This window comes from Nuphar pumila, chromosome 3, assembly GCF_984573655.1.
Source record: "Nuphar pumila chromosome 3, dmNupPumi1.hap1.1, whole genome shotgun sequence".
In the NCBI taxonomy this organism is placed as follows: domain Eukaryota; kingdom Viridiplantae; phylum Streptophyta; class Magnoliopsida; order Nymphaeales; family Nymphaeaceae; genus Nuphar; species Nuphar pumila.
The window spans coordinates 67,517,563-67,542,787 of NC_143251.1; positions in this window are offsets into that span (position 1 = coordinate 67,517,563).

Sequence of the window (25,225 nt, forward strand, 5' to 3'; positions counted from 1 at the left end):
AATCATGCATATTTGTGTTCTAAGGCTATCAAAAAATTTTCATAATGACTCACTCATGCATATATGTGTTCTAAGCTAGTTAAAAAAAAATCATAGTGATTCAATCATGCATATATCTGTTCTAAGGCTGTCAATAAAAATTTATAGTAATTCAATCATGCATATATGTATTCTACGGATGTCAAAAAACTTTATAGTGACTCAATCATGCATATATTTATTATGAGGCAGTAAAAAAAAAATTATAGTGATTCAATCATGGATACATGTGTTCTAAGGTAGTCAAAAAAAATTCATGGTGATTCAATCATGCATATATGTATTCTAAGGCTGTCAAAAAAAATCATAGAGATTCAATCTAGCATATATGTGTTCTAAGGATGTAAAAGAAAAATCATAGTGATTCAATCATGCATAAATGTGTTTTAAGGCTGTCAAAAAAAATTCATAGTGATTCAATCATGCAAATTTTTGTTGTAAGCTCCACAAAAAAAAATTATAATGATTCAATCCTGCATATATGTGTTCTAATGCTGTTGAAAATATTTTTTAGTGATTCAATCATGCATATATGTGTTCTATGGCTGTCAAAAAAAAATCATAGTGATTCAATCATGCATATTTGAGTTCTAAGGCTATCAAAAATTTTTTGCAGTGATTCAATAATGCATATATGTGTTCTAAGGCTGTCAAAAAAAATTTATAGTGATTGAATCTTTTATATATGAGTTCCAAGGCTGTCAAAAAACTTTCATAGTGATCCAATTATGCATATATATGTTCTAACGCTGTCAAAAAAATTTCATTGTGATTGAATCGTGCAGATATGTGTTCTAAGTTACTAAAAAAAAATTTATAGTGATTCAATTATGTATATATGTGTTCTAATGTTGTCAAAAAAATATTCTAGTGATTAAATTATGAATATATGTGTTCTAAGGTTGTCAAAAAAAATTTATAGCAATTCAATCATGCATATAAGTGTTCTAAGGTTGTCCAAAAAAATTCATAGTGATTCAATCTTGCATATAAGTGATCTCAAGCCGTCAAAAATATTTCAATGATGCATATATAGGTTCTAAGGCTGTCAAAAAAAATTCAATCATGCAAATACGTGTACTAAGGCTTTTAAAAAAAATTCATAGCGATTTAGTCATGCACATATGTGTTCTAAGGCTGTCCACAAATTTTCATAGTGACAGAATCATGCATATACGAGTTCTAATGTTGTTAAAAAAAAATCATAGCGATTCAATCATGCATATATGTGTTCTAAGGTTAAAAAGAAATTTATAGTGATTCAATCATGCTTATATGTTTGCTAAAGCTGTCAAAAAAAAATCATAGGGATTCAATAATGCATATATGTGTTCTAAGGGTTTCAAAAAAATTTCATAGTGATTCACTCATGTATATAAGTGTTTTAAGGCTGTCAAACAAATTTCATAGTGACTCAATCATGCATATTTGTGTTCTACCATTGTCCAAAAAAATTCATAGTTATTCAATCTTGCATATATATGTTCTAAGGTTCTTAAAAGAATTTTACAGTGATTTAATCTTACATATATGTGTTCTAATGTTGTAAAAAGTATTTTGTAGTGATTCAATCATGCATATATGTGTTTTAAGGCTGTCAAAAAGAATTCATAGTGGTTCAATCATGCACATATGTGTTCTGTGTCTGTCAAAAAACTTTTATAGTGATTCAATCATGCATATATGTGTTCTAAGGCTATCAAGAAAATTTTGTAGTGATTCAATCTTACTTATATATGTTCTAAGGCAGTCAAAAAAATTTCATAGTGATTCAATCATTCAGATATGTGTTCTAAGGCTGTCAAAAAAAATTCATAGTGATTCAATCATGCAGATTTTTGTTCTAAGTTACCCAAAAAAATTTCATAGTGATTCAATCATGCATATATGTGTTGTAATGCTGTGAAAAAAATTTGTAGTATTTTAATCATTCATATATATGTTCTAAGGTTCTCCAAAAAATTTCATTGTGGTTTAGTCATGCAAATATGTGTTCTAAGTTTGTCCAAAAAATTTCATAGTGATTCAATCATGGAGATATGTGTTTTAACGTTGTCAAAAGTTTTTTATAGTGATTCAATCATGCAGATATGTGTTCCTAAATACTCAAAAACATTTATAGTGATTCAATCATGCAGATATATGTTCTAAAGTTGTCAAAAAAATTTAGTAGTGATTCAATCATGCATATATGTGTTCTAAGGTTGTCAAAAAAAATTCATAGTGATTCAATCTTGCATATTTGTGTTCTAAGGCTGTAAAAAAATTTTTATTGTGATTCAATCATGTCTAGATGTGTTCTAAGGCTGTAAAAAAATCTTTGTGATTCAATTATGCATATATGTGTTCTAAGGTTGTCAAAAAAATTTAATAGTGATTGAATCATATATATATATATGTTCTAAATCTGCCAAAAAAATTTCACAGTGATTTAATCATGTATATATGTGTTCTAAGGCAATAAAAAAAAATTCATTGTGATTTATTCATGCATATTTGTGTTCTAGCGTTGTCAAAAAAAATTCATAGTGATTCACTCATGCGTAATTGTGTTCTAAGCATGTTAAAAAAAAATTATTTTGTTTTAATCTTCCATATTTGTGTTCTAGGGTTGTTAAAATAATTCATAGTGATTCAATAATGCATATATGTGCTCTAAAGACGTCAAAATTTTTTAATAGTGATTCCATCTTGCATATATGTGTTCTAAGGCTGTCAAAAAAAAATTCATAGTGCTTCAATCATGCATATATGTATTCTAAGGCTGTAAAAAAAATTCATAGTGATTCTATCGTGCATATATGTGTTCTAAGGCTGTCAAAAAAAATCGTGGTGATTCAATCTTGCATATATGTGTTCCATGGCTGTCAAAAAAAATTTATAGTGATTCAATCTTGCAGATATGTGTTCTAAGTTACTCAAGAAAATTTTATAGTGATACAGTCTTGCAAATATGTATTCTAAGGCTGTCCAAAAAATTTTATAGTGCTTCAATCATGCATATATGTGTTTTAAGGCTGTCAAAAAAATTTATAGTCATTCAATCATGCAAATATGTGTTCTAGGTTACTCAAAAAAAAATTATAGTGATTTAATCATGCATATATATGTTCTAATGTTGTAAATAAAATTGGCAGTGATTCAATGAGGCATATACGTGTTTTAAGGTTATCAAAAAAAATTTATAGTGATTCCATCATGTGTTCTAAGGTTGTCAAAAAAATTTCATAATGATTCAATCATGCATATATGTGTTCTAAGGATGTAAAAAAAATTCATAGTGGTTCAATCTAGCATATATGTGTTCTAAGGATGTAAAAAAAAATCATAGTGATTCAATCATGCATATATGTGTTCTAAGGCTGTCCAAAAAATTTTATAGTGATTCAATCATGCATATATGTGTTTTAAGGCTGTCAAAAAAATTTATGGTCATTCAATCATGCAAATATGTGTTCTAAGTTAATCAAAAAAAATTATAGTGATTTAATCATGCATATAAATGTTCTAATGTTGTAAATAAATGTGGCAGTGATTCAATGAGGCATATATGTGTTTTAAGGTTATCAAAAAAAAATTATAGTGATTCCATCATGTGTTCTAAGGTTGTCAAAAAAATTTCATAATGATTCAATCATGCATATATGTGTTCTAAGGCTGTAAAAAAAATTCATAGTGGTTCAATCTAGCATATATGTGTTCTAAGGATGTAAAAAAAAATCATAGCGATTCAATCATGCATATATGTGTTTTAAGGTTGTCTAAAAAATTTTATAGTGATTCAATCATGCAAATTTGTGTTGTAAGTTCCTCAAAAAAAATTTATAGTGATTAAATCCTGCATATATGTGTTTTAATGCTGTTAAAAATATTTTGTTGTGATTCAATCATGCATATATGTGTTCCATGGCTGTAAAAAAAAAATCATGGTGATTCAATCATGAATATATGTGTTCTAAGGATGTCAAAAAAATTTCATAGTGACTTATTCATGCATATATGTGTTCTAAGGCTGTCAAAAATAATTCATAGTGATTCAATCATGCATATATGTGTTCTAAGCCTGTAAAAAAAAATTCATAGTGATTCAATCACGAGTATATGTGTTCTAAGCTGTCAAAAAAAATCCATAGTAAATAAATCGAGCATATATGTATTGCAAAGGTGTCAAAGAAAAATCATTGTGATTAAATCATGCATATATGTGTTCTAAGGCTGTAAAAAAAAATTCATAGCAATTCACTCTTGCATATATATGTTCTAAGGTTGTCAAATTTTTTTATAGTGATTCAATCATGCATATATGGGTTGTAAGGCTGTCAAAAAAAAATCATAGTGATTCAATTGGGCATATATGTGTTCTAATGTTGTAAAAGAATTACATAGTGATTGAATCAAGAATATATGTGTTCTAAGGCTTTCAAAAAAAAATTAGTGTGATTAAATCATGCAAGGATGTGTTTTATGGCTATCGAAAAAAATTTATAGTGATTCAATCCTGCATATAAGTGTTGTAAGGCTGTCCAAAAAAAGTGATAGTGATCCATTCTAGCATATATGTGTTCTAAGGCTATTAACAAAAATTCAATCTTGTATATGAATGTTCTAAGGCTGTCAAAAAAATTCCATAGTGATTCAATCATGTATATATGTGTTCTAAGGCTGTCAAAAAAATTTCATAGTGATTCCATCATGCATGTATGTGTTCTAAGGTTGTCACAAAAATTTCATACTGATTCAATCTTGCATATACATGTTCTAATGATGTCAAAAAAAATTCATCGTGATTCAATCATGCATATATGTGTTCTAAGGCTGTCAAAAAAATTTCATAACGATTCAATCATGCATATATGTGTTCTAAGGCTCTCAAAAAAAATTTATAGTGATTCAATCATGCAGATTTGTGTTCTAATGCTGTCAAAAATATTTTATAGTGATACTATCTTGCATATATGTTTTCTAAGGCTGTCAAAAAAAGTTCATAGTGATTGAATCACGTATATATGCGTTCTGAGGCTGTCAAAAAAAATTCGTAGTGACTAAATCCTACATATATGTGTTCTATGGCTACAAAATTTTCTTATTCTGATTCAATCAATCATACATGTGTTCTAAGGCTATCAAAAAAAATTCATAGTGATTCAATCATGCATATATGTGTTCCAAGGCTGTCCAAAAAATTTCATAGTGATTCAATCATGCGCATATGTGTTCTAAAGGTGTCAATAAAATTTCAATCTTGCATATATGTGTTCTAAGGCTGTCAAACAAATTTTAATCTTGCATATATGTGTTCTAATGCATATATGTATATTAAGGCTATAAAAAAAATCATAGTGATTCACTGATGCATATATTGTTCTAAGGTTGTAAAAAAAAATCCATAGTGACTCAATCTTGCATATATGTGTTCAAAGGCTATCAAAAAAAATTCATAGTGATTCAATAATGTGTATATGTGTTCTAAGGCTGTCAAAAAAATATCATAGTGGTTCAATCATGCATATATGTGTTCTAAGGTTGTCAAAAAAACTTTTATAGTGATTCAATCATGCATATATGTGTTCTAAGGCTGTAAAAAAATTCAATCTTGGGTATATGTGCTCTAAGTCAGTCTAAAAAAAATTATTGTGATTCAATCATGCATATTTGTCGTCTAAGGCTATCAAAAAATTTTCATAATGACTCACTCATGCATATATGTGTTCTAAGCTGGTAAAAAAAAAATCATAGTGATTCAATCATGCATATATCTGTTCTAAGGCTGTCAATAAAAATTTAGAGTAATTCAATCATGCATATATGTATTCTACGGATGTCAAAAAACTTCATAGTGACTCAATCATGCATATATTTATTATGAGGCAGTAAAAAAAAAATTATAGTGATTCAATCATGGATACATGTGTTCTAAGGTAGTCAAAAAAATTTCATGGTGATTCAATCACGCATACATGTGTTCTAAGGCTGTCAAAAAAAATCATAGAGATTCAATCTAGCATATATGTGTTCTAAGGATGTAAAAGAAAAATCATAGTGATTCAATCATGCATAAATGTGTTTTAAGGCTGTCAAAAAAATATCATAGTGATTCAATCATGCAAATTTTTGTTGTAAGCTCCACAAAAAAAATTTATAATGATTCAATCCTGCATATATATGTTCTAATGCTGTAAAAAATATTTTTTAGTGATTCAATCATGCATATATGTGTTCTATGGCTGTCAAAAAAAAATCATAGTGATTCAATCATGCATATTTGAGTTCTAAGGCTATCAAAAAAAATTTGCAGTGATTAAATAAAGCATATATGTGTTATAAGGCTGTCAAAAAAAAATTATAGTGATTGAATCTTTTATACATGAGTTTCAAGGCTGTCAAAAAAATTTCATAGTGATCCAATTATGCATATATATGTTCTAACGCTGTAAAAAAAATTCATAGTGATTGAATCGTGCAGATATGTGTCCTAAGTTACTAAAAAAAAATTTATAGTGATTCAATTATGTATATATGTGTTCTAATGTTGTCAAAAAAATATTCTAGTGATTAAATTATGAATATATGTGTTCTAAGGTTGTCAAAAAAATTTTATAGCAATTCAATCATGCATATAAGTGTTCTAAGGTTGTCCAAAAAAATTCATAGTGATTCAATCTTGCATATAAGTGATCTCAAGCCGTCAAAAATATTTCAATGATGCATATATGGGTTCTAAGGCTGTCAAAAAAATTTCAATCATGCAAATACGTGTACTAAGGCTTTTAAAAAAAATTCATAGCGATTTAGTCATGCACATATGTGTTCTAAGGCTGTCCACAAATTTTCATAGTGACAGAATCATGCATATACTAGTTCTAATGTTGTTAAAAAAAATCATAGCGATTCAATCATGCATATATGTGTTCTAAGGTTAAAAAGAAATTTATAGTGATTCAATCACGCTTATATGTTTGCTAAAGCTGTCAAAAAAAAATCATAGGGATTCAATAATGCATATATGTGTTCTAAGGGTTTCAAAAAAAATTCATAGTGATTCACTCATGTATATAAGTGTTTTAAGGCTGTCAAACAAATTTCATAGTGACTCAATCATGCATATTTGTGTTCTACCATTGTCAAAAAAAATTCATAGTTATTCAATCTTGCATATATATGTTCTAAGGTTCTTAAAAGAATTTTACAGTGATTTAATCTTACATATATGTGTTCTAATGTTGTAAAAAGTATTTTGTAGTGATTCAATCATGCATATATGTGTTTTAAGGCTGTCAAAAAGAATTCATAGTGGTTCAATCATGCACATATGTGTTCTGTGTCTGTGAAAAAACTTTTATAGTGATTCAATCATGCATATATGTGTTCTAAGGCTATCAAGAAAATTTTGTAGTGATTCAATCTTACTTATATTTGTTCTAAGGCAGTCAAAAAAATTTCATAGTGATTCAATCATTCAGATATGTGTTCTAAGGCTGTCAAAAAAAATTCATAGTGATTCAATCATGCAGATTTTTGTTCTAAGTTACCCAAAAAAATTCATAGTGATTCAATCATGCATATATGTGTTGTAATGCTGTGAAAAAAATTTGTAGTATTTTAATCATACATATATATGTTCTAAGGTTCTCCAAAAAATTTCATTGTGGTTTAGTCATGCAAATATGTGTTCTAAGTTTTCCAAAAAATTTCATAGTGATTCAATCATGGAGATATGTGTTTTAATGTTGTCAAAAGTTTTTTATAGTGATTCAATCATGCAGATATGTGTTCCTAAATACTCAAAAACATTTATAGTGATTCAATCATGCAGATATATGTTCTAAAGTTGTCAAAAAAATTTAGTAGTGATTCAATCATGCATATATGTGTTCTAAGGTTGTCAAAAAAAATTCATAGTGATTCAATCTTGCATATTTGTGTTCTAAGGCTGTAAAAAAAAATTTATTGTGATTCAATCATGTCTAGATGTGTTCTAAGGCTGTAAAAAAATCTTTGTGATTCAATCATGCATATATGTGTTCTAAGGTTGTCAAAAAAATTTAATAGTGATTCAATCATGTATATATATGTTCTAAATCTGCCAAAAAAAATTCATAGTGATTTAATCATGTATATATGTGTTCTAAGGCAATAAAAAAAATTTCATTGTGATTTATTCATGCATATTTGTGTTCTAGCGTTGTCAAAAAAAATTCATAGTGATTCACTCATGCGTAATTGTGTTCTAAGCATGTTAAAAAAAAATTATTCTGTTTTAATCTTCCATATTTGTCTTCTAGGGTTAAAATAATTCATAGTGATTCAATAATGCATATATGTGCTCTAAAGACGTCAAAATTTTTTTATAGTGATTCCATCTTGCATATATGTGTTCTAAGGCTGTCAAAAAAAAATTCATAGTGCTTCAATCATGCATATATGTATTCTAAGGCTGTAAAAAAAAATTCATAGTGATTCTATCGTGCATATATGTGTTCTAAGGCTGTCAAAAAAAAATCGTGGTGATTCAATCTTGCATATATGTGTTCCATGGCTGTCAAAAAAATTTATAGTGATTCAATCTTGCAGATATGTGTTCTAAGTTACTCAAGAAAATTTTATAGTGATATAGTCTTGCAAATATGTGTTCTAAGGCTGTCCAAAAAATTTTATAGTGATTCAATCATGCATATATGTGTTTTAAGGCTGTCAAAAAAATTTATAGTCATTCAATCATGCAAATATGTGTTCTAAGTTACTCAAAAAAAAATTATAGTGATTTAATCATGCATATATATGTTCTAATGTTGTAAATAAATGTGGCAGTGATTCAATGAGGCATATATGTGTTTTAAGGTTATCAAAAAAAAAATATAGTGATTCCATCATGTGTTCTAAGGTTGTCAAAAAATTTTTATAATGATTCAATCATGCATATATGTGTTCTAAGGCTGTAAAAAAAAATCATAGTGGTTCAATCTAGCATATATGTGTTCTAAGGATGTAAAAAAAAAATCATAGTGATTCAATCATGCATATATGTGTTTTAAGGTTGTCTAAAACATTTTATAGTGATTCAATCATGCAAATTTGTGTTGTAAGTTCCTCAAAAAAATTTTATAGTGATTAAATCCTGCATATTTGTGTTTTAATGCTGTTAAAAATATTTTGTAGTGATTCAATCATGCATATATGTGTTCCATGGCTGTCAAAAAAAATTTGTGGTGATTCAATCATGCATATATGTGTTCTAAGGCTGTCAAAAAAATTTCATAGTGACTTAATCATTCATATATGTGTTCTAAGGCTGTCAAAAATAATTCATAGTGATTCAATCATGCATATATGTGTTCTAAGCCTGTAAAAAAAAATTCATAGTGATTCAATCACGAGTATATGTGTTCTAAGCTGTCAAAAAATTCCATAGTAAATAAATCGAACATATATGTATTCCAAGGGTGTCAAAGAAAAATCATTGTGATTAAATCATGCATATATGTGTTCTAAGGCTGCAAAAAAAAATTCATAGCAATTCACTCTTGCATATATATGTTCTAAGGTTGTCAAATTTTTTTATAGTGATTCAATCATGTATATATGGGTTGTAAGGCTGTCAAAAAAAATCATAGTGATTCAATTGGGCATATATGTGTTCTAATGTTGTAAAAGAATTACATAGTGTTTGAATCAAGAATATATGTGTTCTAAGGCTTTCAAAAAAAAATTATTGTGATTAAATCATGCAAGGATGTGTTTTATGGCTATCAAAAAAAATTTATAGTGATTCAATCATGCATATATGTGTTATAAGGCTGTCCAAAAAAATTGATAGTGATCCATTCTAGCATATATGTGTTCTAAGGCTATCAAAAAAAATTCAATCTTGTATATGAATGTTCTAAGGCTGTCAAAAAAATTCCATAGTGATTCAATCATGTATATATGTGTTCTAAGGCTGTCAAAAAAATTTCATAGTGATTCCATCATGCATGTATGTGTTCTTAGGTTGTCACAAAAATTTCATACTGATTCAATCTTGCATATACATGTTCTAATGATGTCAAAAAAAATTCATCGTGATTCAATCATGCATATATGTGTTCTAAGGCTGTCAAAAAATTTTCATAACAATTCAATCATGCATATATGTGTTCTAAGGCTATCAAAAAAAAATTATAGTGATTCAATCATGCAGATTTGTGTTTTAATGCTGTCAAAAATATTTTATAGTGATACTATCTTGCATATATGTATTCTAAGGCTGTCAAAAAAAATTCATAGTGATTGAATCACGCATATATGCGTTCTGAGGCTGTCAAAAAAAATTCGTAGTGACTAAATCCTACATATATGTGTTCTATGGCTACAAAATTTTCTTATTCTGATTCAATCAATCATACATGTGTTCTAAGGCTATCAAAAAAAATTCATAGTGATTCAATCATGCATATATGTGTTCCAAGACTGTCAAAAAATTTTCATAGTGATTCAATCATGCGCATATGTGTTCTAAAGGTGTCAATAAAATTTCAATCTTGCATATATGTGTTCTAAGGCTGTCAAACAAAATGTAATCTTGCATATATGTGTTCTAATGCATATATGTATATTAAGGCTATAAAAAAAATCATAGTGATTCACTCATGCATATATTGTTCTAAGGTTGTAAAAAAAAATCCATAGTGACTCAATCTTGCATATATGTGTTCAAAGGCTATCAAAAAAATTTCATAGTGATTCAATAATGTGTATATGTGTTCTAAGGCTGTCAAAAAAATATCATAGTGATTCAATCATGCATATATGTGTTCTAAGGTTGTCAAAAAAACTTTTAGAGTGATTCAATCATGCATATATGTGTTCTAAGGCTGTAAAAAAATTCAATCTTGGGTATATGTGCTCTAAGGCAGTCAAAAAAAATTTATAGTGATTCAATCATGCATATTTGTCTTCTAAGGCTATCAAAAAAATTTCATAATGACTCACTCATGCATATATGTGTTCTAAGCTAGTTAAAAAAAAATCATAGTGATTCAATCATGCATATATCTGTTCTAAGGCTGTCAATAAAAATTTATAGTAATTCAATCATGCATATATGTATTCTACGGATGTCAAAAAACTTTATAGTGACTCAATCATGCATATATTTATTATGAGGCAGTAAAAAAAAAATTATAGTGATTCAATCATGGATACATGTGTTCTAAGGTAGTCAAAAAAAATTCATGGTGATTCAATCATGCATATATGTGTTCTAAGGCTGTCAAAAAAAATCATAGAGATTCAATCTAGCATATATGTGTTCTAAGGATGTAAAAGAAAAATCATAGTGATTCAATCATGCATAAATGTGTTTTAAGGCTGTCAAAAAAAATTCATAGTGATTCAATCATGCAAATTTTTGTTGTAAGCTCCACAAAAAAATTTTATAATGATTCAATCCTGCATATATGTGTTCTAATGCTGTTGAAAATATTTTTTAGTGATTCAATCATGCATATATGTGTTCTATGGCTGTCAAAAAAAAATCATAGTGATTCAATCATGCATATTTGAGTTCTAAGGCTATCAAAAAATTTTTGCAGTGATTCAATAATGCATATATGTGTTCTAAGGCTGTCAAAAAAAATTTATAGTGATTGAATCTTTTATATATGAGTTCCAAGGCTGTCAAAAAACTTTCATAGTGATCCAATTATGCATATATATGTTCTAACGCTGTCAAAAAAATTTCATTGTGATTGAATCGTGCAGATATGTGTTCTAAGTTACTAAAAAAAAATTTATAGTGATTCAATTATGTATATATGTGTTCTAATGTTGTCAAAAAAATATTCTAGTGATTAAATTATGAATATATGTGTTCTAAGGTTGTCAAAAAAAATTTATAGCAATTCAATCATGCATATAAGTGTTCTAAGGTTGTCCAAAAAAATTCATAGTGATTCAATCTTGCATATAAGTGATCTCAAGCCGTCAAAAATATTTCAATGATGCATATATAGGTTCTAAGGCTGTCAAAAAAATTTCAATCATGCAAATACGTGTACTAAGGCTTTTAAAAAAAATTCATAGCGATTTAGTCATGCACATATGTGTTCTAAGGCTGTCCACAAATTTTCATAGTGACAGAATCATGCATATACGAGTTCTAATGTTGTTAAAAAAAAATCATAGCAATTCAATCATGCATATATGTGTTCTAAGGTTAAAAAGAAATTTATAGTGATTCAATCATGCTTATATGTTTGCTAAAGCTGTCAAAAAAAAATCATAGGGATTCAATAATGCATATATGTGTTCTAAGGGTTTCAAAAAAATTTCATAGTGATTCACTCATGTATATAAGTGTTTTAAGACTGTCAAACAAATTTCATAGTGACTCAATCATGCATATTTGTGTTCTACCATTGTCCAAAAAAATTCATAGTTATTCAATCTTGCATATATATGTTCTAAGGTTCTTAAAAGAATTTTACAGTGATTTAATCTTACATATATGTGTTCTAATGTTGTAAAAAGTATTTTGTAGTGATTCAATCATGCATATATGTGTTTTAAGGCTGTCAAAAAGAATTCATAGTGGTTCAATCATGCACATATGTGTTCTATGTCTGTCAAAAAACTTTTATAGTGATTCAATCATGCATATATGTGTTCTAAGGCTATCAAGAAAATTTTGTAGTGATTCAATCTTACTTATATGTGTTCTAAGGCAGTCAAAAAAATTTCATTGTGATTCAATCATTCAGATATGTGTTCTAAGGCTGTCAAAAAAAATTCATAGTGATTCAATCATGCAGATTTTTGTTCTAAGTTACCCAAAAAAAAATTATAGTGATTCAATCATGCATATATGTGTTGTAATGCTGTGAAAAAAATTTGTAGTATTTTAATCATTCATATATATGTTCTAAGGTTCTCCAAAAAATTTCATTGTGGTTTAGTCATGCAAATATGTGTTCTAAGTTTGTCCAAAAAATTTCATAGTGATTCAATCATGGAGATATGTGTTTTAACGTTGTCAAAAGTTTTTTATAGTGATTCAATCATGCAGATATGTGTTCCTAAATACTCAAAAACATTTATAGTGATTCAATCATGCAGATATATGTTCTAAAGTTGTCAAAAAAATTTAGTAGTGATTCAATCATGCATATATGTGTTCTAAGGTTGTCAAAAAAAATTCATAGTGATTCAATCTTGCATATTTGTGTTCTAAGGCTGTAAAAAAAATTTTATTGTGATTCAATCATGTCTAGATGTGTTCTAAGGCTGTAAAAAAATCTTTGTGATTCAATCATGCATATATGTGTTCTAAGGTTGTCAAAAAAATTTAATAGTGATTCAATCATGTATATATATGTTCTAAATCTGCCAAAAAAATTTCATAGTGATTTAATCATGTATATGTGTTCTAAGGCAATAAAAAAAATTTCATTGTGATTTATTCATGCATATTTGTGTTCTAGCGTTGTAAAAAAAAATTCATAGTGATTCACTCATGCGTAATTGTGTTCTAAGCATGTTAAAAAAAATTTATTCTGTTTTAATCTTCCATATTTGTGTTCTAGGGTTGGTAAAATAATTCATAGTGATTCAATATTGCATATATGTGCTCTAAAGACGTCAAAATTTTTTTATAGTGATTCCATCTTGCATATATGTGTTCTAAGGCTGTCAAAAAAAAATTCATAGTGCTTCAATCATGCATATATGTATTCTAAGGCTGTAAAAAAAAATTCATAGTGATTCTATCGTGCATAGATGTGTTCTAAGGCTGTCAAAAAAAATCGTGGTGATTCAATCTTGCATATATGTGTTCCATGGCTGTCAAAAAAAATTTATACAGATTCAATCTTGCAGATATGTGTTCTAAGTTACTCAAGAAAATTTTATAGTGATACAGTCTTGCAAATATGTGTTCTAAGGCTGTCCAAAAAATTTTATAGTGATTCAGTCATGCATATATGTGTTTTAAGGCTGTCAAAAAAATTTATAGTCATTCAATTATGCAAATATGTGTTCTAAGTTACTCAAAAAAAAATTTATAGTGATTTAATCATGCATATATATGTTCTAATGTTGTAAATAAAATTGGCAGTGATTCAATGAGGCATATATGTGTTTTAAGGTTATCAAAAAAAATTTATAGTGATTCCATCATGTGTTCTAAGGTTGTCAAAAAAAATTCATAATGATTCAATCATGCATATATGTGTTTTAAGGATGTCAAACAAATTTTATAGTGACTCAATCATGCATATATGTCTTCTAAGGCTGCCAAAAAAAATTAATAGTAATTCAGTCATGCATCTAAGTGCTCTAAGTTAGTCAAAAAAAATTATAGTGATTAATTCATGCATATATGTGTTTTAAGGCTATAAAAAAAATTATAATCATTCAATCATGCAAATATGTGTTCTAAGTTACTCAAAAAACTTTTATAGTGATTTAATCTTGCATTTATATGTTCTAATGTTATAACAAAAAAATTTAGTGATTCAATGATGCATATATGTGTTTTAAGATTATCAAAAAAAAATTATTGTGATTCAATCATGCATATATGTGTTTTAAGGTTGTCAAACAAATTTTATAGTGATTCAATCATGCATATATGTGTTCTAAGGCTGTCAAAAAAATTTCATAGTGATTAAGCCATGCATATTAGTGTTCTAAGTTACTCAAAAAAATTTATAGTGATTCATTCATGCATATATGTGTTTTTAACCTATCAAAAGAATTTTGTAGTGATTCAATCATGCAGATATGTGTTATAAGTTACTCAAAAAGAATTTATAGTGATTCAATCATGCATATATGTGTTCTAAGGTTGTGAAAAAAAATTCATAGTGATTCAATCATGCACATATGTGTTCTATGGATGTCAAAAAAATTTCATAGTGATTCAATCTCGCATATATGTATTCAAAGGCTGTCAAAAAAATTTCATGGTGATTCAATCATGCATATATGAGTTCTAAGGCTTTCAAAAAAAATTCATAGTGATTCAATCATGGAGATTTGTGTTCTAAGGCTGTCAAAAAAATTTCATAGTGATTCAATCATGCATATGTGTGTTCTAATGCTGTGAAAATTTTTGTGTAGTGAATCAATCATCCATATTTGTGTTCTAGTGTTGTCCAAAAAATTTTATAGTGATTCAGTCATGCAAATATGTGTTCTAAGGCTGTCTAAAAAAAATCATAGTGATTCAATCATGTATATATGTTTTTTTGAGGCTGTTAAATTTCTTTTATAGTGATTCAATCATGCAGATATGTGTTGCAAGTTACTCAAAAAAATTATAGTAACTCAATCATGCATATATATGTTCTAATGCTGTCAAAAAAATTTGTCAGTGATTCAATCATGCATATATGTGCTGTAAGGTTTTTAAAATAAAATCATAGTGATTCAATCAAGCATATATGTGCTCTAAGGATGTCAAAATTTTTTTATTGAGATTCAATCATGTAAAGATGTGTTCTAAGGCTGTCAAAAAATTTCATTGTTATTCAATCATGCATATATGTTTTCAAAGGATGTAAAAAAAAAATCATAGTGGTTCAATCATGCATATATGTGTTTTAAGGCTGTCAAACAAATTTCATAGTGATTCAGCCTAGCATATATGTGTACTAAGGCTGTCAAAAAAAATTAATCTTGAATATATGTGTTTTAAGGCTATCAAACAAATTTCATTGTTATTGAATAATGCATATATGTGTTTTAAGTTACTCAAAAAAAATTATAGCGATTTAATCATGCATGTATGTGTTTTAAGGATGTCAAAAAAAAATTATAGTGATTCAATAATGCATATATGTGTTCTAAGCTTGTGAAAAAAATTCATAGTAATTCAATCATGCATATATGTGTTTTAAGGCCGTCAAAAAAAATTCATAGTGATTCACTCATGCATATATGTGTTCTAAGGCTGTCAAAAAAATTTCATAGTGATTCAATCTTGCATATATATGTTCTAAGGCTGTCAAAAAAAATTATTGTGATTCAATCATGTATAGATGTGTTCGTTCTAAGGCTGTCAAAAAATTTCATTGTGATTCAATCATGCATATATGTGTTCTATGGATGTCAAAAAAATTTCATAGTGATTCAATCATGCATATATGTGTTCTAAGGCTGTCAAAAAGTTGTCATATTGATTCACTCATGCATATATGTGTTTTTAGACTATAAAAAAAAAATCATAGTGACTCAATCATGCAGACATGTGTTCTAACATTTTCAAAAAAAATTCATAGTGATTCATTCATGTGTACATGTGTTCTAAGAATGTGAAAAAAAAATTAGGGTGATTTAAATTTGCATATATGTGTTCTAAGGTCATTAAAAAAATTTCATAGTGAGTCAGTCATGCATATATGTGTTCTAAGCCTATCAAAAAAAATTATAGTAATTCAACCAAGCTTATATGTGTTCTAAGGCAGTCGAAAAAATTTCACAGTGATTCAATCTTGCATATATGTGTTCAAAGGCTGTAAAAAAAAATTCATAGTCGTTTAATCGTGCATATATGTGTTCAAAGGCTTTAAAAAAAAATTCATAGTCGTTTAATCGTGCATATATGTGTTCTAAGGCTGTGAAAAAAAATTCATAGTGATTCAATCATGGACATAGGTGTTCTAAGTTTGTCAAAAAAAATTCATAGTGATTCAATCATGCATATGTGTGTTCTAATGCTGTGAAAATTTTTTTGTTGTGAATCAATCATCCACATATGTGTTCTAGGGTTGTCCAAAAAAATTTATAGTGATTCAGTCATGCAAATATGTGTTCTAAGGCTGTCCAAAAAAATCATAGTGATTCAATCATGTATATATGTTTTTTTAAGGCTGTCAAATTTCTTTTATAGTGATTAAATCATGCAGATATGAGTTCTAAGGTTGTGCAAAAAATTTTATAGTGATTCAGTCATGCCAATATATGTACTAAGACTGTCAAAAAAATTTCATAGTGATTCAATCATGCAGATGTATGTTCTAAGTTACTCAAAATACTTTTATAGTGATTCAATCATGCATATATGTGTTCAAATGTTGTGAATTTTTTTTTATAGTGAATCTATAATCCATATATGTGTTCCAAGGTTGTCCAAAAAAATTTAAAGTGATTCAGTCATGCAAATATGTGTTCTAAGGCCCTACAAAAAATTTCATCGTTATTCAACCATGTATATATGTGGTTTAAGGCTATCAAAATTTTTTTATATTGATTCAATCAAGCAGATATGTGTTCTAAGTTACTCAAAAAAAATTTAGAGTTATTCAATCATGCATATATATGTTCTAATGCTATAAAAAAAAATTGTAGTAATTCACACATAAATATATGTGTTCTAACGTTTTCAAAAAAAATTCATAGCGATTCAAACATGCATATATGTGTTCTAAGGCTGTCAAAAAAATTTTATTGTGACTCAATCATGTATATATGTGTTCTAAGGCTGTCAAAAAAATTCACTGTGATTCAATCATGCATATAAGTGTTCTATGGATGTCAAAAAAAATTCATAGTGATTCAATCATGCACATATGTGTTCTATGGCTGTCAAAAAGATTTCATACTGATTCACTCATGCATATATGTGTTCTTAGTCTTTCAAAAAAAATTCATAGTGATTCAATCATGCATACATGTGTTCTAACATTGTAAAAAAAAATTCATAGTAATTCAATCATTCATACGTGTTCTAGGAATGTAAAAAAAAAAATTAGGGTGATTCAAATTTGCATATATGTGTTCTAAGGTCGTTAAAAAAATTTCATAGTGATTCAATCATGCATATATGTGTTCTAAGCATGTCAAAATAAATTTATAGAAATTCAATCATGCTTATATGTGCTCTAAGGCTGTCAAAAAAAATTCATAGTGATTCAATCTTGCATATATGTGTTCAAAGGATGTCAAAAAAATTTCGTAGTGATTCAATCATGCATGTGTGTTTTAATGTTGTGAAATTTTTTTTGTAGTGAATCAATCATCCATATATGTGTTCTAGGGTTGACCAAAAAATTTTATATTGATTCAGTCATGCAAATATGTGTTCTAAGGCTGTCCAAATAAATTCATAGTGATTCAATCTATGTATATATGCTTTTTTGAGGCAATCAAATTTCTTTTATAGTGATTAAATCACGCAGATATGTGTTCTAAGTTACTCAAAAAAATTTTGTAGTAACTCAATCATGCATATGTGTTCTAATGCTGTCAAAAAAAATTGTTAGTGATTCAATCATGCATATGTGTTGTAAAGTTTTCAAAAAAAAAATCATAGTGATTCAATCATGCATATATGTGTTCTAAGGCTGTCAAAAAATTTTAATTGTGACTCAATCTGGTACAGATGTGTTATAAGGCTATCAAAAAAATTCATTGTGATTCAATCATGCATATATGTGCTCAAAGGTTTTTAAAAAAAATCATAGTGATTCAATCATACATATATGTGTTTTAAGGCTATCAAATAAATTTCATAGTGATTCAGTCTAGCATATATGTGTACTAAGGCTGTCAAAAAAAAAATAATCTTGCATATATGTGTTCTAAGGCTATCAAACAAATTTCATAGTGATTGAATAATGCATATATGTGTTCTAAGGCTATCAAAAAATTTTCATAGTGATTCAGTCATGCAGATAAGTGTTTTAAGTTACTCAAAATTTTTTTATAGTGATTCAATCATGCATGTATGTATTTTAAGAATGTCAAAAAAAATTTATAGTGATTCAATCAAGCATACATCTGTTCTAAGTTACTCAAAAAAATTTTATAGTGATTTAATCATGCATATATGTGTTCTAAGCTTGTCAAAAAAATTTTATAGTAATTCAATCATGCATATATGTGTTCTAAGGCTGTCAAAAAAATTTTATAGTGATTCACTCATGCATATATGTGTTTTAAGGCAGTCAAAATAATCTCATAGTGATTCAATCTTGCATATATGTGTTCTAAGGCTGTAAAAAAAATTCAAGGTGATTCAATCATGCATATATGTGTTCTAAGGCTGTAAAAAAAATTTATAGTGATTCAATCATGCATATATTTGTTCTAAGACTGTCAAAAAAAATTCATAGTGATTCAATCATGCATATATGTGTTCTAAGGCTGTAAAAAAAAATTCATAGTGATTCAATCATGTGTATATGTGTTCTAAGGTTGTTCAAAAAAATTCATAGTGATTCAATCATGTAAATATGTGATCTATGGATGCCAAAAAAAAATTAGAGTGATTTACTCTTACATATGTGTTCTAAGCCTGTCAAAAAAATTTCATAGTGATTCACTCAGGCATATATGTGTTCTAATGCTATCAAAAAATATTCATAGCGATTCAATCATACATATATGTGTTCTAAGGTTTTCAAAAACAATTCATAGTGATTCAATCATGCATATATGTGTTCTAAGGCTGTCAATTTTTTTTTATTGTGATTCAATCATGCATAGATGTGTTTTATGGTTGTCAAAAAAATTTCATTGTGACTCAATCATGCATATATGTGTTCTAAGGTTGTCAAAAAAAAATTATAGTGATTCAACCATGGATTTATGTGTTCTAAGGCTATAAAAAAAAATTATTCTGATTCAATCATGTATAGATGTGTTCTAAGGCTATCAAAAAAATTTCATTGTTATTCAATCATGCATATATGTGTTCTATGGTTGTAAAAAAAAATCATAGTGATTCAATCATGCATATATGTGTTTTCATATTGTTAAACAAAGTTTATAGTGATTCAATCATGCATATACGTGTACTAAGACTGTCAAAAAAATTCAATCTTGCATATATGTGTTCTAAGACTTTCAAACAAATTTCCTTGTGATTGAATCATGCATATATATTATCTAAGGCTGTCAAAAGAATTTTATAGTGATTCAGTCATGTATACATGTGTTCAAACGCTGTCAAAAAATTTTAATTATGATTCAATCATGCATTTATGTGTTCTAAGGCTGTCAAAAAAAATTTATAGTGATTCAATCATGCATATATGTGTTCTAAGGCTATCAAAAAAATTTCATAGTGACTCAATCATGCATATATGTGTTATAACAATGTCAAAAAAAATCATAGTGATTCAATCATGTATATATGTGTTCTAAAAAATAAAATAAAAAATTTAAGGTGACTCAATCTTGCAAATATGTGTTCTAAGGTTGTTCAAAAATCTTTATAGTGATTCAATATTGCATATATGCGTTCTAATACTGACAAAAAAAATTATAGTAATTCAATCAGGCATATATGTGTTCCAAGGTTGTCAAAAAAATTTCATAGTGATTCAATCTTGCATATATGTGTTCGAAGGCTGTCAAAAAAATTTATAGTGATTCAATCATGTATATATGTGTTCTGAGGCTGTCAAAAAACTTTCATAGTTATTCAATCATGCAGATATGTGTTCTAAGTTACTCAAAAAACTTTTATAGTGATTCATTCATGCTTATATTTGTTCAAATGCTGTGAATTTTTTTTTATAGTGAATCAATCATCCATATATGTGTTCTAAGGTTGTCCAAAAAAGTTTATAGTGACTCAATCATGCCAATATATATACTAAGACGGTCAAAAAAATTTCATAGTGATTCAATCTTGCAGATATGTGTTATAAGTTACTCAAAAAACTTTTACAGTGATTCAATCATGCATATATGTGTTCAAATGCTATGAAAATTTATCATGCAAATATGTGTTTTACGGCTGTCCGAAAAATTTCATCGTGATTCAATCACGTATAGATGTGGTTTTAAGGCTATCAAAATTTTTTTATAGTGATTAAATCAAGCAGATATGTGTTCTAAGTTACTCAAAAAAAATTTATAGCTTTTCAATCATGCATATATATGTTCTAATGCTATAAAAAAAAATTGGTAGTAATTCACACATGAATATATGTGTTCTAAGGTTTTCAAAAAAAAATCATAGTGATTCAATCATGCATATATATGTTCTAAGGCTGTCAAAAAAAATTATTGTGAATCAATCATGTATAGATGTGTTCTAAGGCAGTAAAAAAAAACATTGTGATTCAATCATGCGTATATGTGTTCAAAGTTCGTAAAAATCATTTCATAGTGATTCAATCATGCATATATGTATTTTAAGGTTGTCAAAAAATTTGCATAGTGATTCAGTCTAGCATATATGTGTCCTAAGGCTGCCAAAAAAAAATAAATCTTGCATATATGTGTTCTAAAGCTGTCAAAAAAATCTTCATAGTGATTCACTCATGTATATATATGTTCTAACGGTGTCAAAAAATGTTCATAGTGATTCACTCATGCATATATGTGTTCTAATGCTATAAAAAAAGTTTCATAGTGATTAAATCATATATATATATATGTGTGTGTGTGTGTGTGTGTGTGTGTGTTCTAAGGTTGTCAAAAAAGTTTTATAGTGACTCAATCATGCATATATGTGTTCTAAGGCTGTCAATTTTTTTTTAATGTTATTCAAGCATGCATAGATGTGTTCTAAGGTTGTCAAAATCATTTCATTGTGATTCAATCATGCTTATATGTGTTCTAAGGTTGTCAAAAAAAATTATAGTGATTCAATCATGCATATATGTGTTCTAAGGCGATAAAAAAATCATAGTGATTCAATCATGCAGGTATGTGTTTTAAGTTATGCAAAAAAAAAATTATAGTGATTCAATCATGCATATATACACTCTAATGCTGTCAAAAAACATTTGTAGTGATTCAATCATGCATATATGATTTCTACGGTTGTGAAAAAAAATTATAGTGATTCAATCAAGCATGCATCTGTTCTAAGTTTGTCAAAAAAATTTCATAGTGATTCAGTCAGGCATATATGTGTTCTAAGGATGTAAAAAAAAAATCATTTTGATTCAATCATGTATATATGTGTTCTAAAAAATAGAAAAAAATTAAGGTGACTCAATCTTGCAAATATGTGTTCCAAGGTTGTTCAAAAATCTTCATAGTGATTCAATATTGCATATATGCATTCTAATACTGACAAAAAAAATTTATAGTAATTCAATCAGGCATATATGTGTTCCAAGGTTGTCAAAAATTTTTCATTGTGATTCAATCTTGCATATATGTGTTCCAAGGATGTCAAAAAAAATTTATAGTGATTCAATCATGTATATATGTGTTCTGAGGCTGTCAAAAAACTTTCATAGTTATTCAATCATGCAGATATGTGTTCTAAGTTACTCAAAAAACTTTTATAGTGATTCATTCATGCATATATTTTTTCAAATGCTGTTAAAATTTTTTTATAGTGAATCAATCATCCATATATGTGTTCTAAGGTTGTCCAAAAAAGTTTATAGTCACTCAATCATGCCAATATATATACTAAGACGGTCAAAAAAAATTCATAGTGATTCAATCTTGCAGATATGTGTTATAAGTTACTCAAAAAACTTTTACAGTGATTCAATCATGCATATATGTGTTCAAATGCTATGAAAATTTATCATGCAAATATGTGTTTTACGGCTGTCCGAAAAATTTCATCGTGATTCAATCACGTATAGATGTGGTTTAAAGGCTATCAAAATTTTTTTATAGTGATTAAATCAAGCAGATATGTGTTCTAAGTTACTCAAAAAACATTTATAGCTTTTCAATCATGCATATATATGTTCTAATGCTATAAAAAAAAATTGGTAGTAATTCACACATGAATATATGTGTTCTAAGGTTTTCAAAAAAAAATCATAGTGATTCAATCATGCATATATATGTTCTAAGGCTGTCAAAAAAAAATTATTGTGAATCAATCATGTATAGATGTGTTCTAAGGCAGAAAAAAAAACATTGTGATTCAATCATGCGTATATGTGTTCAAAGTTCGTCAAAAACATTTCATAGTGATTCAATCATGCATATATGTATTTTAAGGTTGTCAAAAAATTTGTATAGTGATTCAGTCTAGCATATATGTGTACTAAGGCTGCCAAAAAAAAATAAATCTTGCATATATGTGTTCTAAAGCTGTCAAAAAAATCTTCATAGTGATTCACTCATGTATATATATGTTGTAACGCTGTCAAAAAATGTTCATAGTGATTCACTCATGCATATATGTGTTCTAATGCTATGAAAACAGTTTCATAGTGATTAAATCATATATATATATATATATATGTGTGTGTGTGTGTGTGTGTGTGTTCTAAGGTTGTCAAAAAAGTTTTATAGTGACTCAATCATGCATATATGTGTTCTAAGGCTGTCAATTTTTTTTTATTGTTATTCAAGCATGCATAGATGTGTTCTAAGGTTGTCAAAATCATTTCATTGTGATTCAATCATGCTTATATGTGTTCTAAGGTTGTCAAAAAATTTTTATAGTGATTCAATCATGCATATATGTGTTCTAAGGCTATAAAAAAAAATTATAGTGATTCAATCATGCAGGTATGTGTTCTAAGTTATGCAAAAAAAATTTATAGTGATTCAATCATGCATATATACACTCTAATGCTGTCAAAAAACATTTGTAGTGATTCAATCATGCATATATGATTTCTACCGTTGTCAAAAAAAATTTATAGTGATTCAATCAAGCATACATCTGTTCTAAGGTTGTCAAAAAAATTTCATAGTGATTCAGTCAGGCATATATGTGTTCTAAGGATGTAAAAAAAAATCATATTGATTAAATCACGCATATATGTGTTCTAAGGCTGTCAAAAAAATTTCATAGTGATTCAATAATGCGTATATGTGTTCTATGGCAGTTAAAAAAATTCATAGTCATCCATTCATTCATATATGTGTTCTCAGAATGTCAAAAAAAATCATAGTGATTCAATCATGCATATATATGTTCTAAGGTTGTCAAAAAATTTTCATTGTGATTCAATCATGCATATATGTGTTCTATGGTTTATAAAAAGATTCATGGTGATTCAATCATGCATATATGTGTGCTAACGCAGTCAAAACAAATTCATAGTGACTCAATAATGTATATATGTGTTCTAAGGATGTCAAAAAAAATTGATAGTGATTCACTCATGCATATATATGCTCTAATGCTATCAAAAACAAATTTGTAGTGATTTAGCCATCCATATAGTGTTCTAAGGTTGTATAAAAAATTTCAAGGTGATTCAATCTTGCATATATATATGTTCTAAGGTTGTTAAAAAAGTTTCATAGTGATTCAATCTTGCATATATGTGTTCTAAGGCTGTCTAAATTTTTTTATAGTAATTCAATCATGCATATATGTGTTCTCAGTCTTTCAAAAAAAAATTTATAGTGATTTAATCTTGCATATATGTGTACTAAGGTTGTCAAAAAAAAATAGATCTTCCATATATGTGTTCTAAGGCCGTCAAAAAAATCTTCATAGTGATTCACTCATGTATATATATGTTCTAAGGATATCAAACAATCTTCATAGTTATTCACTCATGCATATATGTGTTCTAATGCTATCAAAAAAGTTTCATAGTGATTAAATCATATATATATATTCTCAGGTTGTTAAAAAAATTTCATTGTGATTCAATCATGCATATATGTGTTCTAAGGGGTTCAAAATCATTTCATTGTGATTCAATCATGCATATATGTGTTCTAACGCGATAAAAAAAATCATAGTGATTCAATCATGCAGTTATGTATTCTAAGTTACGCAAAAAAACATTATAGTGATTCAATCATGCATATACACACTATAATGTTGTAAAAAAAAATTTGTAGTGATTAAATCATGCATATATGATTTCTAAGGTTGTCAAAAAAAATTATAGTGATTCAATCATGCATACATATGTTCTAAGGTTGTCAAAAAATTTTCATAGTGATTCAGTCAGGCATATATGTGTTCTAAGGATGTAAAAAAAAAATCATATTGATTCAATCATGGATATATGTGTTCTAAGGCGGTCAAAAAAATTTCATAGTGATTTAATAAAGTGTATATGTGTTCTAAGGCAGTTAAAAATTTTTATAGTTATCTAATCATTCATATATGTGTTCTGAGGATGTAAAAAAAAAATCATAGTGATTCAATCATGCAAATATATGTTCTAAAGTTGTCAAAAAAATTTCATAGTGCTTCAATCATGCATATATGTGTTCTATGGTTTATAAAAAGATTTTAGTGATTCAATCAAGCATATATGTGTTCCAAGGTTGTCCAAAAAATTTTAAAGTGATTCAGTCA